The 12,573-nt window shown below is 38.2% G+C and overlaps 1 long non-coding RNA gene across 1 annotated transcript in view; it reads left to right on the plus strand.

The window, feature by feature from the left end:
• The window catches only part of LOC141543397 (uncharacterized), a 63,397-nt gene extending 51,531 nt beyond the window's left edge, over positions 1-11,866 (plus strand). Inside the window, exons 2-3 of the long non-coding RNA XR_012482437.1 lie at positions 10,719-10,783; positions 11,761-11,866. This is a non-coding gene — a long non-coding RNA (uncharacterized LOC141543397). The remainder of the gene's footprint in view (positions 1-10,718; positions 10,784-11,760) is intronic.
• Positions 11,867-12,573: the final 707 nt, after the last annotated feature.

Below are 12,573 nucleotides of genomic sequence, written 5' to 3' on the forward strand. Positions count from 1 at the left end.
GACAAGTAGCTTCTTTCCCATGAAGGAGTTTATAGCTTTTCTGTGAACCAACAGATAGCTTTAGGGTTATGTCTGTTCTTTTGTGAATCATAGTTATAGTCTTATTTGACTAGCAGAGCAAAAACCCTCATCACAGCAGCCTTTTTTTTTTAAACTGACTGTGCTTCCACTCTCAAGTGGGAACTCTGACAAACCCATTTGATATTATGGTTACATTGAGTGACTTTCTCTCAACTCCCATCATACCCCTGACAACTGGTGCTAGGCTCATGTCACTTTTCTTGGAATTTAACTTGGATATGCTGGAGATGGAAACTCTTGGCTTGTATTCTTTTAGTTGTACCCAGGTCACTGTCTACAGTATAATTGCTACTAAAGCAGTTTTAATTTGCCTTAAACCTAAGTTAAAAAGGCAGTAGAGAATAGATTTACTGTGAAACTTCATATTTGGAGCTAAGTGATTCTGGGCAAGTTATATATTCAGTGTCCCAGGCAACTTAATAAGACTACAAGTTTCATAGAAAATATCAACCTCCATTGGTAGAGGGGAGTTTCCTCTGCCTTTAAAGTCTCTATTCTATATGGAGTGAAGGTGCTAGACAATTGCTTATTTTTTCTCAATATAATTTTATTTTCCCAAATGCATGTAACACTTCATTTCTCTAAGAGTTTGAGTTCCAAATTTTTTCTCCTTCTTTTCCCTACTTCTCCTCCCCGAGACAGCAAACAATCTAATTTTGGTTAAACATGTATTATTCTTCTAAACTCATTTTCATATTTGTCATGTTGTGCAAGAAAAATGAGACCAAAGGGGAAAAAAAAAGCATGAGAAAGAAAAAGCAAACAAACAAAACAAAAAGAGGGTAAAAATACTACTCCTTGATCCACATTCAGTCTCCATAGTTCTCTCTTTGGATGCAAATGACATTTTCCATACTAAGTTTATTGGAATTCAGACTATGTTTCAAGAATTATATCTGGATCATAGTTCCTATTATTTCAATGAAAAACAGATAAAGAAAACAAAGTAGCTACAACTCTTGGGGGCCTTCTTTAAATCAAGAAACAGGAGAGCAAAATGGTTAGAGCAGTGGCAGCAACAGGTTTCAGAGAAACAAAAATGTCAGAGAAAGGAATCGACATTCCCAAAACAGAGCAAAAAAGCTTTGTGCTTAAATTGTGTCTCAATTAAGTTAATACATTACTGAATGTTACGATCCTATTAATGAGGGTAGATAAGCAAAAATGATGGCATTAATGATGGTGACACCAGAATTTATATCCTTGAGACACTAAATAATAGGAGAATCTGGTGGGTTGGAAGGTCATAGCCGAGTGATTACAATGACAGTTGATGAAAGGTGTGATAGCATTCTAGCCCAAACACAGAAATCTGTTGCTCCCTGTGGCCCAAGTGATGGGGTTCTCCCTTTGTATAGTGAATCAAAGGCTGACATTTGTTTTCTGAAAAGTGCTCAGCACTGATGCAATGGGATTTGTATTTTTAAGTTAAAAATCAAAAGGGATACATGAAAGGACTCCATAAAGCACCGTGCTTACATTAAGCAGGTAGCCACAAGGAGTGGGCCACAAGGGATATTCCCAGGGAGGAAAAAGGATTAAGTAAGCAAAAAGCTGGGGTGTGTCAGCTAAACAGAGGCTCCACTTAGAGGTCACTTTGGCCTTCCATCTGTTCCTGCGGGAAATTCTTCTTATTCTTCCCACTCCTAGTAGACTTGACTTGACCCAAGACTATTCTTCCATTGTAGTCAGCCAAAACCATTTCATATATTTCATCAGATCTAGAGTGGAGAGGGCCCAGTTTAACAACCTCATTTTACAGAAGAGAACAAGCCTTAAAGAAGCTTATAGCGACTTCTCCAACAACTAGAAAATAGGAGGTATGAGATTCAAACCAAAGTTTTGTGATATGTCTAATGTTCTTGGCCTATTGAAGTCATTTTCCTAAGCTGCTACAGAAACAATTTAAAAACAATTGGCACATGCTATTCATTTGAATTTGTCATGTTTCTTCAGTAGGATTGCAAGCTTCCTGAAGACAGTCTGTCTTATGCCTCTGGTGCCTCACTATGTGCAGAGCACATGGAAGGCGATCAATGAAATCAGTGTACACGCTGTATTTGCTTTAAGTAGTCCCTTCTAGCTTCAAACTGATGTCCTCTTTGGCTGAACTTGAATAAGAATCACAGAATCTTAGAATGCAGAACAAAGGCTTAGAACATCAAAACCAGAAGGAATCTTAGGACATGGAATATTAGAATCCGTCTGTTAGGATTGGAAATGACTGTCATGGTCATTGTCACTTCTTTTGTGACCCCTCTGCAGTCTGATGAAGTCTATAGGTTATTTCTCAGAATAATTACTGTATGTAATTCAAAGAAATGCTAAATTTCAGTGAGATGTTAGTGAAAATAAAACTTTACCTCCCACCCCATTTAAGTTAATGAATCTCTTAAATCTATTCATAGGGGTATATAGATCCAGGGTAAGAAACCCTGTTCAAATCCAATCCCTGTATTTATCAGATAAATAAAATGAGCCCCAGAGAGGGAATGTGATTGGCCTGAAATCACACAGGAGCCCCTACAAAATAGCAACATCAAGATGGCATCATCTCTTTGAATGGATAAGTGTCAGCATGAGTAGGGGATAAACAAGTGACAAATTACAAAATTATAGGTTCATATATAGGGCTGAAATTGGACACTGAGTCTAACCCCACCCCATCATATCTAGAGGAGGAAACTGAGGCCCAAGGAAGTAAATTAACTTGCTCCAGGCTACACAGAGCATCAGAGGCAGTATTTGAATCCAGATCTTTTAACTTTCTAAAGTCAGTGCTTTTTCCACTGTACTGGGTTGGTTGTTTTGAGTCCAATTTTTCTGCTGCCCCAGCATAGAGACGAGTTGGCAGGGGATACTCTCTGGGGTCCTGGGTCTGAACATATAATTCACAGGACTGAACATAATGCAGATGTCATACTGACTCTGTGACCCCCTCAATCTTGAGATGATGGCTCATGAGGTTGGAAACAGGCCCACATGGTCCATCCTGGGACCATTACAGCAGAGACAGTACTCTGTCCTCTAAACCTTGATGGGAAAACTTCCAATTCTGAATGTAAGTGTAAGGGTAGAACTTCCTTAGAGCTATGAGTGTCCTGCCAGTCAAGAGTACAAATAGTTGTGTCTTTGTGTAGACAAAAATGATTATTTATATGGGATTTTAAAGCTCCCAAAGCATTTTACATATTATGTTATTTGAGCCTTATTATAAAGGTGTGAGGTAAGTGTTAATTATTACTTTAAAGATGAAGAAACTGAATCTGTCAAGAGTGATGTGACATGGTTATTCTGCTAAGTGTTGATCATGAGATCTTGGACCCACTTCCTTCCCAGAGCTCCTTCTACTTCACAGAGAAAAGAGATCCTTCTGCTCCCATTGTTGCTCTTATAGCTGTTTCCCTAATGTAGGGGTCCAATGAGGCAAGGTTTATATGGGTTAGTGTTAAATTATGTTTTCAATTCAGCACCATTTACTCTATGTCTAAATAAAGGGAGATTGAGTCAAAATTGGCCAAGCCAGAGAGATACACCAAGCAGAGCCTGACTTAGGAGACATTTTGGATGCCAGCTCGATGTCTTTTCATTCCTAAAATTCTTATGATATTTTCAAGCCATTCCGTCCCAAAATAAAGTGCCTTGGTCATTCCCAAATAATAGCTGGCAACATTGTCTAGCTAATGTGGAATTAGCTTTGGAGACAGGAAGAGCTGGATTCAAGACCTGACTCTGACACCTACTAACTGTGTGACCCTGGGCAAGGTAGTTAACTTCTTAATGCCGCAGGCAATTCTCTAAGAATTTAAGTTGTAGAGTAAGAGCCATCCTGTGTTGACAAGGAGCCATCTGCACCATTGATGTCACAGGACCAGTGACTATCCCTAACTATATGTAAAGCCTCATAATTTTTATCTACCAAAGGAGGGAAATTGAGACGGAACCTGAAATCCAGATCATTCCTGATGGCCGGTCCTGGGCATCTGGACTAGCCTTGCAGAAAAGCAGACTAGCTTTTTGATCTGCATAATAAGGGAGATCAGAAGTCACTTTTTTGGGGGAAATGGGACATGGGATATGACTCCATATCTATTTCTTGAGGTCAATTTCACATTAAGTATATGTGACTTTTTGTTTGCTTGGAAGGCTCTCCAAGAATGAAGATAACAATGAACCAGATGTATTAGGAACAAATGTTCTTCTTCCTTTCCTTCCTACCTCACTCTCTCTCTTCCTCCTGCCTTCTTTCCCTCTCTTCCTTTCTCCCTCTCTCTCTCTCTCTCTCTCTCTCTCTCTCTCTCTCTCTCTCTCTCTCTCTCTCTCTCTCTCTCCCTCCCTCCCTCCCTCCCTCCCTCCCTCCCTCCCTCTCTCTCTCTCTCTCTCTCTCTCTCTCTCTCTCTCTCTCTCTCTCTCTCTCTCTCTCTCTGCCCTAACTGTCCCAGGTTACCAAGAGCTCACATGACAGACACAAATGAATTGTTGCCTGGAGGTGGGAGTGGGAGATAGGAGGAGACTGTTCTATATTCGTTGCCCTGATTCCCAGCAAGTTCCTGTGGGTGAACAGCTGAGGAGAAAAGTTATGGGAGGGGCCTTTGGGCAGTGGTATCTTCAGGGCAGCAGAACCACATGTCCAGATTCATGAACCACTAATGGTCTTCAAGTAAAGATACACTCAGTGGAGGACAGAAACCGAAAAGAGATGATGCATGGAGAGTCCATTATTCCCCTGTGGGCATCCACAGCTCCCCCCTCTTTATGGATTTTGAACCTCATTGCCTGATTTGGAACCACAAAGCTTACTTATAGTTGCTACTGTGGGTATAGGTATAGAAAACTGTTAACACAGTTATGTAAATATTAATTTGGCTTAGTAATGTCCTCAAAGCTAAAGCAGGACCTTTTGGTCACTGACATATATTCAGGTTTACTGCCTATTTTAGGTTGTTAATTGGTTCTGAGAAAACAGGATTTTAGGAGAAAGAGCATTTCAGAGGCTGGTTAGTTCCAAAGGAAGAGTGTCATAAATGAGAGGGATTCTCTTGGCTGACATTCAAACTTTCAACATGATCTGAGACTATAAAAGGGAAATGCAGGGTACATACTGTCCTAGGGCTGGCGGGATAGGGGGCCTTTGAATCCAAGCCTTTCTGATTCCACCAAGCTATGCTTCCCACATTATTTTTTTTCTTCTTTAAAAATTTTTAAAATTAAATTTTTAGGTAATATATGTACATTCATTTTTTCCCATATTTCTGTATGAGCCATGTTGGAAGAAAAAATCAAAATGGAAGGGAGAAACCATAAGAAAAAAAACAAATACCCCTGGAAAAAACTGAAAATACTATGCTTCAATCCCCGTTCAGTCTCCATAGTTCTATCTCTGGATGCGGATGGCATTTTCCAGCCAAACTTTATTGGAATTGCCTTGCAAATGTCATTTTCTAACAATAGAATGTAAACACCTCAAGGGCATGGATTGTTTTATTTTTATCTTTGTCCCTCCTTTCCCTCCCCAGGGTGTAGCACAGTACCTGGTACATAAACACTCTTAATAAATACTGGAATGAAAGAATTAATGGTTGTTACTAAATGTTGAATGAAGAAATTTAATCCAATTGCTTCATAACTGAGAATCTCCTAAGCAAAGTTTCTGACTTCTATGGAAGTACTTAATCTTTTTGGACAGATCTAACCATTAGGAAGTTTGGCCTTAACATGAACTCTGTATCTCTGTTACCTCTCATTGCTAAAATGGGTAGCCTAAGCCCTTCATCTTTTGAGTTGAATTATTTTTTCAGTTGTATCTGTCTGTTTATTACCCAGTTTGACAGGGTTAAGTGACTTATCCAGGGTCACACAGTTGGGAAGCTAGTTTTAAACTCAGGAAGATGAGTTCAAGATAACTCCAAGCCCAGTGCTCTATCCCTTGTGCCAGCTGAGTGCCCATTAAAAATTTTAAAGCTGGAACTAGATAAGTTACCCAGCCTGTGATATACCCATCATATGGGACAAAGAGGGAGGAACAAAGATAAAAAGGGAACAGGATCTCAAGGAGTTTATATTCTATTGTAGAAAATGACTTGTACAGTGTAACAGATAGTATACTGTTCTAAAACCAGAAAGGCATTTGAATAGATAGGCAGACAGATAGACAGATAACTGTAGATGCTTTATATAGATAAAGATATTATCAAAATATTTTGGAGACATCCTAGTTCCTAAAGCTAAGACCCAGCAAGCAGGGACAGTGAATGCAAAGCGTGGATCAAAGATGAGAGAATAAAGAATTTTGGACCACCATGAAAGGTGGTTCAGAACATGAATTATAACATGGGGGTTAGGTCAAAGGATTCTCCCAGCTCCCTCTAATTTTACATGAATGAATTTGTCAGGATTTGACAATGGATATGTGTGTGGAGCTTAGACCAATAATTTATCAGCAAATGATCTCCATTTCCACTTTAAATTTTTTTTGGATATTTTGTTTCCATTATCCTTTCCTATTATAGGTCCTATGACAACCTCATGGCCTGATAGAATATTAGAACAAGATCCAGGGGTATACTGGAATAAGCTTGTACTTGCTCCCCAAAACTAATCATCAAATTTTCAGTATGAATATTTACAAGTTGGAAGTTGGTAAAATGCTACAACTCAGGGCTCAAGTTAATGTTCTTTTGATTGGGTTTTTAATTAAATTTTATGTTTTTTATTGTTTTATTTTTTTCTGCTAATACATGTGCCTTAATTTTCAAAATATACATTTCTTTATGAATCATGGTGGTGGTTCTGTGGATTGTTGAGACAAGAAAGTGATGGAGAAAATGCTAATAAGGCAGATTAAATTTTTAAAAAGTGTGTTGTGCATTTTTGCCAAGCAGATTGCTAAACATTTACTAACACACTCATGTCTGGACCAGACTTTGGAGTCTTTTCATTTTACAGATGAGGAAACAGACTCAGAATAAAAATTACTTGCTTAAGATCCCAAGAGTAGTGAACTCAAACTGATCCCTTCCCACCTGAAATCAATAATACAATATAATTTAATGGAATTCCTATTGAGAAAGGAGCTATAGGGGAACCTGATTGTTTCACTCTAGTCTTTGCATTACAGATACATAGTAGGTCTCTAAAAATGTTTGCTTGCTAATTTCCAATGAGAAATTTATACTGTCAAAGTAGGCAATATTCTATAGCGAAAAGAACAAAATTTGAATCGAGAAGACCTAGTTCTGCTATTTATTACCTCTGTGTTCATAAATCACTTGACTTCTCTGGGACTCAGTTTCTTTTCTGTAAAATGAGGTGCCCTCCAGCTCAAAATGCTCAAATCCAAAAATTCTGTCTCTAACCTATTTTCTTTCTTCTTGTGTTTGCCAGCAAACAAAGCACTGTTTGAGCATCAGTAGCCTTCCTGGTTAATCGTGCAGTGAAATTGCAATGTTGCATTTGGGGCCTTGGCTTTATTTCCATAACAACAAGACTGATAGGTCTTAAACACTGGAGAGTGAAGGTTTTTAATGCAGCCTCTTCAAACCAAGCACTTTCCCCTTCATTCCAAAATCCTTCCGAGAAAAGTTTAACCCATCAGATGGATCCTGACTCAGTTTCAATTGATTCATTATCTCCCCTCCCCAACCTCACTCCAAGTAGAAGCTATTTATCTTATAAAAAGCCTTGAAAATAAGTCTGTAATGATATTTCCTTGTGAACTAAAAGTTCCATCTTTGCCAACACAAAGGGATTTGCAACTCAAGGCTCTGAATCATAGATTGCTAGAGCTGGAAGGGATGAGAGAGATTCAATCCATTATCCTCATTTAGCAAAGAGGGAACTGAATCTCAGAGAAAGAAAGAGTTTATTGGTATCAGAGCTGGGCTTTGAGTTCAGTCTTCGGCTGCCAGTCCAGACTTCTTGCCATTGGATGCTGTTGTCTGGGTTTCTTCTTGTATCAAAGTAGAGACCCAATACTTGAGAATTACAGCTGCCCTTTTAACATCTGTTGGTCAAGGTCAAGGGTGTGGAACACCTTATATCACACTGACCTGTGTTCAGTGCATAAAGATTGCAATAAAGCAATACAGCAGATTTGTTTTTGCTCCCCAGGGATGGTGACACAAATGAATTATCCAACTAGGTCATTTTTCACTAAGACAGAATGCTCAAGTGGTAAGCTTTCTCAGTTTTATTTTTTTGGCAATTTATTTTCTTGTTTAATGTTTTATTAACTCATTATGAAAAGCAACATGGCAGAGTGGGCAGAGGGCCAGAATCCAAGCCAGGAAGACCGAGATTCAAGTCACTTCTCAGACTCATACAGACTGTGTGATCCTGAGGGAGTCATTTTCTCTAACAGCATTACAGAAAACTCTGAGAATCAGTTACTCGGTCTCCATTGCCAGAGGGAGGTTTGTCTCTAGAAGTCCCTCATAATGACATTCCCAGTCTCCTCCAAGATATTTTATTAGAAATTTAATGCCAAATAACCAATACAAATATTTAAACTTATACAAATACCTAAACCTAAATATTAACTATTTTCACTATTAAATGAATTGATTAAAATGCACAAAGTATTTCAACTATTCTATCTAAGTCCCACCAGGGTTCTTTGCCCATTTGTTTTCATTTAGTGTGCCAAATATGTTAGTGTTTATTTGAATTTCATTCTGAGGTTTTTTTTTTTTTTTAGCTTTGCATTATTTTATAAATGTTTTTTATTTAATTTCTTTGTTTTTCCACACTTGTCCATCTTAATGGAATATAGAATTCCCATCAGTGTTTCACAACTCTTTAACTTATTCCCTGCTATGGAAAAACAGGCACACTCATTTATTCCCATGAAATTGCAAGCTTGTAGAAAGCAATATAACAAAACATAGATAAAGAAAGTATCCAACAATCCCATTATTGGAAATTAACATTGAAAGCATTATCAAAAATAAAAAAATGATCTGTCTCTATGCCTTCCCAGTTATTACAAGTTATTTCAATAGCAGGAATTTACAGTGGATTTTATTTATCTGATTGTAGCTTGGACTAGTAGTTTATTCCCTTCTACATCTTCATTTCTTGGGAAATTGTCTACTTCTTACAGGACCTTGCACATAATAAATATCAATTGAATCAAATTCCCAAAGAACCATATAATAGAGCCCCAGAAATTCCCATGGGGCACATGAAAATGTACAGGGAATAAAATAGTCCACCTCTCTTTTCTTTCTCAGCTGATGACTGCCTAAACTATCAATCAGTAAAAGTTTTTTCATTGAGAATTGCACACACACATAGGCACACATAATTCACATGCATGCACACATGTATACACATACACACATGCACAAATGCATATACATACCCAGTCCCTGCATATTCATTGTTTCACTTTTTATTATTTAAAACCTTAGATGGAACATTTTCCCTCTTGTATTCCCAGTTGTACCTGTCTTACTAGTCTCTGAAGTTTACTGTCTTGAAATTCTGTGAAATAGTTGCATTTTCATAGCCCTACAAGGGATTAGCTGGAGACTTCTTTTTACCTAAGCTATTACTTCGGTATCAGGGATAACTATGAATTATCTGACTTTCCACAGATCTCCCCCCCATTACTCCCAGACCACAAAACATCTCTTGGTAATTAATATTCTGGGATGATATGATGAGCACGCACACTTTCTCAAATTCTCCTTGGCTGATGTCTCTAACATCTTCTCTTGCTTTTGGCATTTCACTTTGTTCATCTTGTGAGTCAGATGAGAAGACTCTGTCTAATCTACTATTCAATCTCGAGAAAGAAGGCCCTTTGGAAAAGAAATAATTCTGGGTATTATTTCTCTTATCTCTTATCTCTCTGCTTCTCTTTGTCTCTCTGTCTGTCATTGTCTCTTTCTGTCCCTCTTTTTCTCTCTCTATTTGTCTCTCTTTCTGTTTCTCCTGAATGTTATTAGTAATATCTAGAAACCAACAAATGAACCCCTCATGTTGGATACACACACACACACTCACACACACACACACACACACACACACACACACACACACACACACACATACATATATATATCTGACCTCACTGGAAATTTTCTATATTCTCCATCCTTATCTTTGATATCTTCAAAGAGTGAGCAGTACAATTCTACTTGAGGTCTCATGTTTTTGAAATAATCTGCCTCCATTTCAATCTGATTCCTTGCCAACATCCTCTGTTTTTCCCAGATGATCCTGTGACATCATAGGTGTAAACTCTTATAACCAATAAGCAATTGACTTCCCATGAGGTCACTAAGCAGAGAGAGTGAGCTTTTTTAGCTACAGGGATTTTGTTTTACTTGTTATTTGTGGAAACAGGTTGGGGTCCTACACTCCCCATATGTTTTCAGCCAGATGTTAGTTAACAAATGGGAAGTTTTCCTGCCCAATGGATACTCCCGGCTGATTTAAATCGGAGTAGTGGGAATTGTCAATTTCATTTAGGCAATGTCAGTTTCTGAAGTGCAGAAAAGCCTCCGAGATGCTGATTTGGTTCTCTAAAGAAAATCGACCTCCTAAGCTAAAGACAAAGACTGAAAGGCTGATTTTTTTTAAATGACCCATATAATATCAAAATTAATACCCTTAATTTTTTTTCCACCCAGGGCCAACTCTTCCTTCATCTCTCATAAGGCTTCTCTTATCTGCCCATTTGGATCTCAAGTCAATGGTGAGCTCGGGTGCCTAATTCTATGTTTTGTACAATGCCTCCCACGTTGTCGGTACTCAGTAAATGTTAAATAATAATATTTCATCTTTACCCCCTGTAGTTATCTGTCTCAGCCACGGAATTCATGCAGGCACTGTGTCTTCTCTACGCTCTGCACAGTACTTAATATCCCGCCACTGCTCACAATAAATGTTAAATAATTTTTGTAATAATCCCTTTCAAGGTTGTATCCATTGTCTAGCATTGCTTTGCTACAGCAAACAGCACCGGGTGAAATACAATTATAGAACAAGGGATGGTTAGATTTATGTTCATTTGGGTAATAGAGGGTTGTTTGACTATTGAGATGACTAAGCACCCCTTTCTATGTGCCTTATGAGACACATAATAAATAGAACATTGTATTTATATAGTGTCTCTTTTTCCCTCCATGAAGGGAGCTCAAAGTAGTTTACAAATATTATTTCATTAATCCTCACCACGTCTTGGCAAAGGAACAAGGCTTAAAACTGACAAGATCACCCGGATCTCCTCTCCAGGGGATTGAATCTTTTCATTTGAAAAATTCTCTGTAATATTCACTGTCATTTGGCTGGATTTGCCAAGTACATCCCATAGAGAGTTTGCTCCCCTTTTCCCCGGCTATGAGTCCCATCAAGGCTGCTTAATTAACTTCTCTTAGACCTTATGCCTTATGGGATCTCTTTTTTTCCCCCCTTAGGTTTTATGACTATATTCTGGGAGCTCCCCCCAAATAATTCATAAGATTCTAGATTTAGATCTGGAAAAGACCTCAAATCACCACCCCTTATTCTATTGATGGTGAGGTCAGAAAAGGTAAATGATTACCTGAGCTCCCATAGGTAATAAGCATCAGACAGGATCTGAACTTAATTCCTGTGACTCTTTATGACACAGTTTCACAGTTGTACTGTGATTCATATTTCTTAATGCTTCATTGGTCTGTGTTTCTATAGATGTCAGTGTTCCCTTCATCAGCAAAGCCTCCCTCTGACTTTATAGAGTCTTTTATACTATGAATTCCTTGAAATAGGGGAGAGGGGTGCAGCTGTTCAATACAGGGCCTGGAACATGGTAGGTGCTCAATAAATGCTTGTTACCTTAACTTGACTTTGAGACATGCTGCTATACTAGTGTTGAAACATAAGGCATTTTTGTACAAATAGATGCTTCATGAATAAGTGCTACATAAGCACTTGACTTTACTTGACTTTGAGAGGTGTTTCTTGCCCAGTGTTGAACTGCAAGGTATTGGTGGATAAAGTTGTTTAATAAATAGACAAGGAACAAAAGGTTGAGTTAACTTGACTTTGAGAAATGCTGCTCACCTGATGTGAAACTGCAAAACATTAAATGTACAGACATATAGATCATATTAAAGCCTTCTTCCCTTGGCAATAGTGGTTCTGTGCCAGGCTGGTATAACCTTCATGATCCCAGATCCCCTCCATGCCATGATGAGGCATAAGAGAAATATTATAGTGGAGAATAAATAAACATAGGCCAGAATAACCTGGAGAATGGAAGGGCAATCCAGGTTAGAATACTGGGCTGAATCATATATGATGAAATTTAATATGTGTAAATGTAAACTCTCATATCAGGGTTCAAAAAATCCACTTCACAAGTACAAGATAAGGACTCAGTTTGTTTATAGAAAACTGGAGTTTTTAAGAGACTTCGAGCTCAGTAAGAACAATACAATATGATAGGGAAAAAGACATAGCTTCAGAAATGAGATAAATGCTGCATTCTACCCAGCTTCCATT

This window comes from Sminthopsis crassicaudata, chromosome 5 (genome assembly GCF_048593235.1).
Source record: "Sminthopsis crassicaudata isolate SCR6 chromosome 5, ASM4859323v1, whole genome shotgun sequence".
NCBI classification, from domain to species: Eukaryota; Metazoa; Chordata; class Mammalia; order Dasyuromorphia; family Dasyuridae; genus Sminthopsis; species Sminthopsis crassicaudata.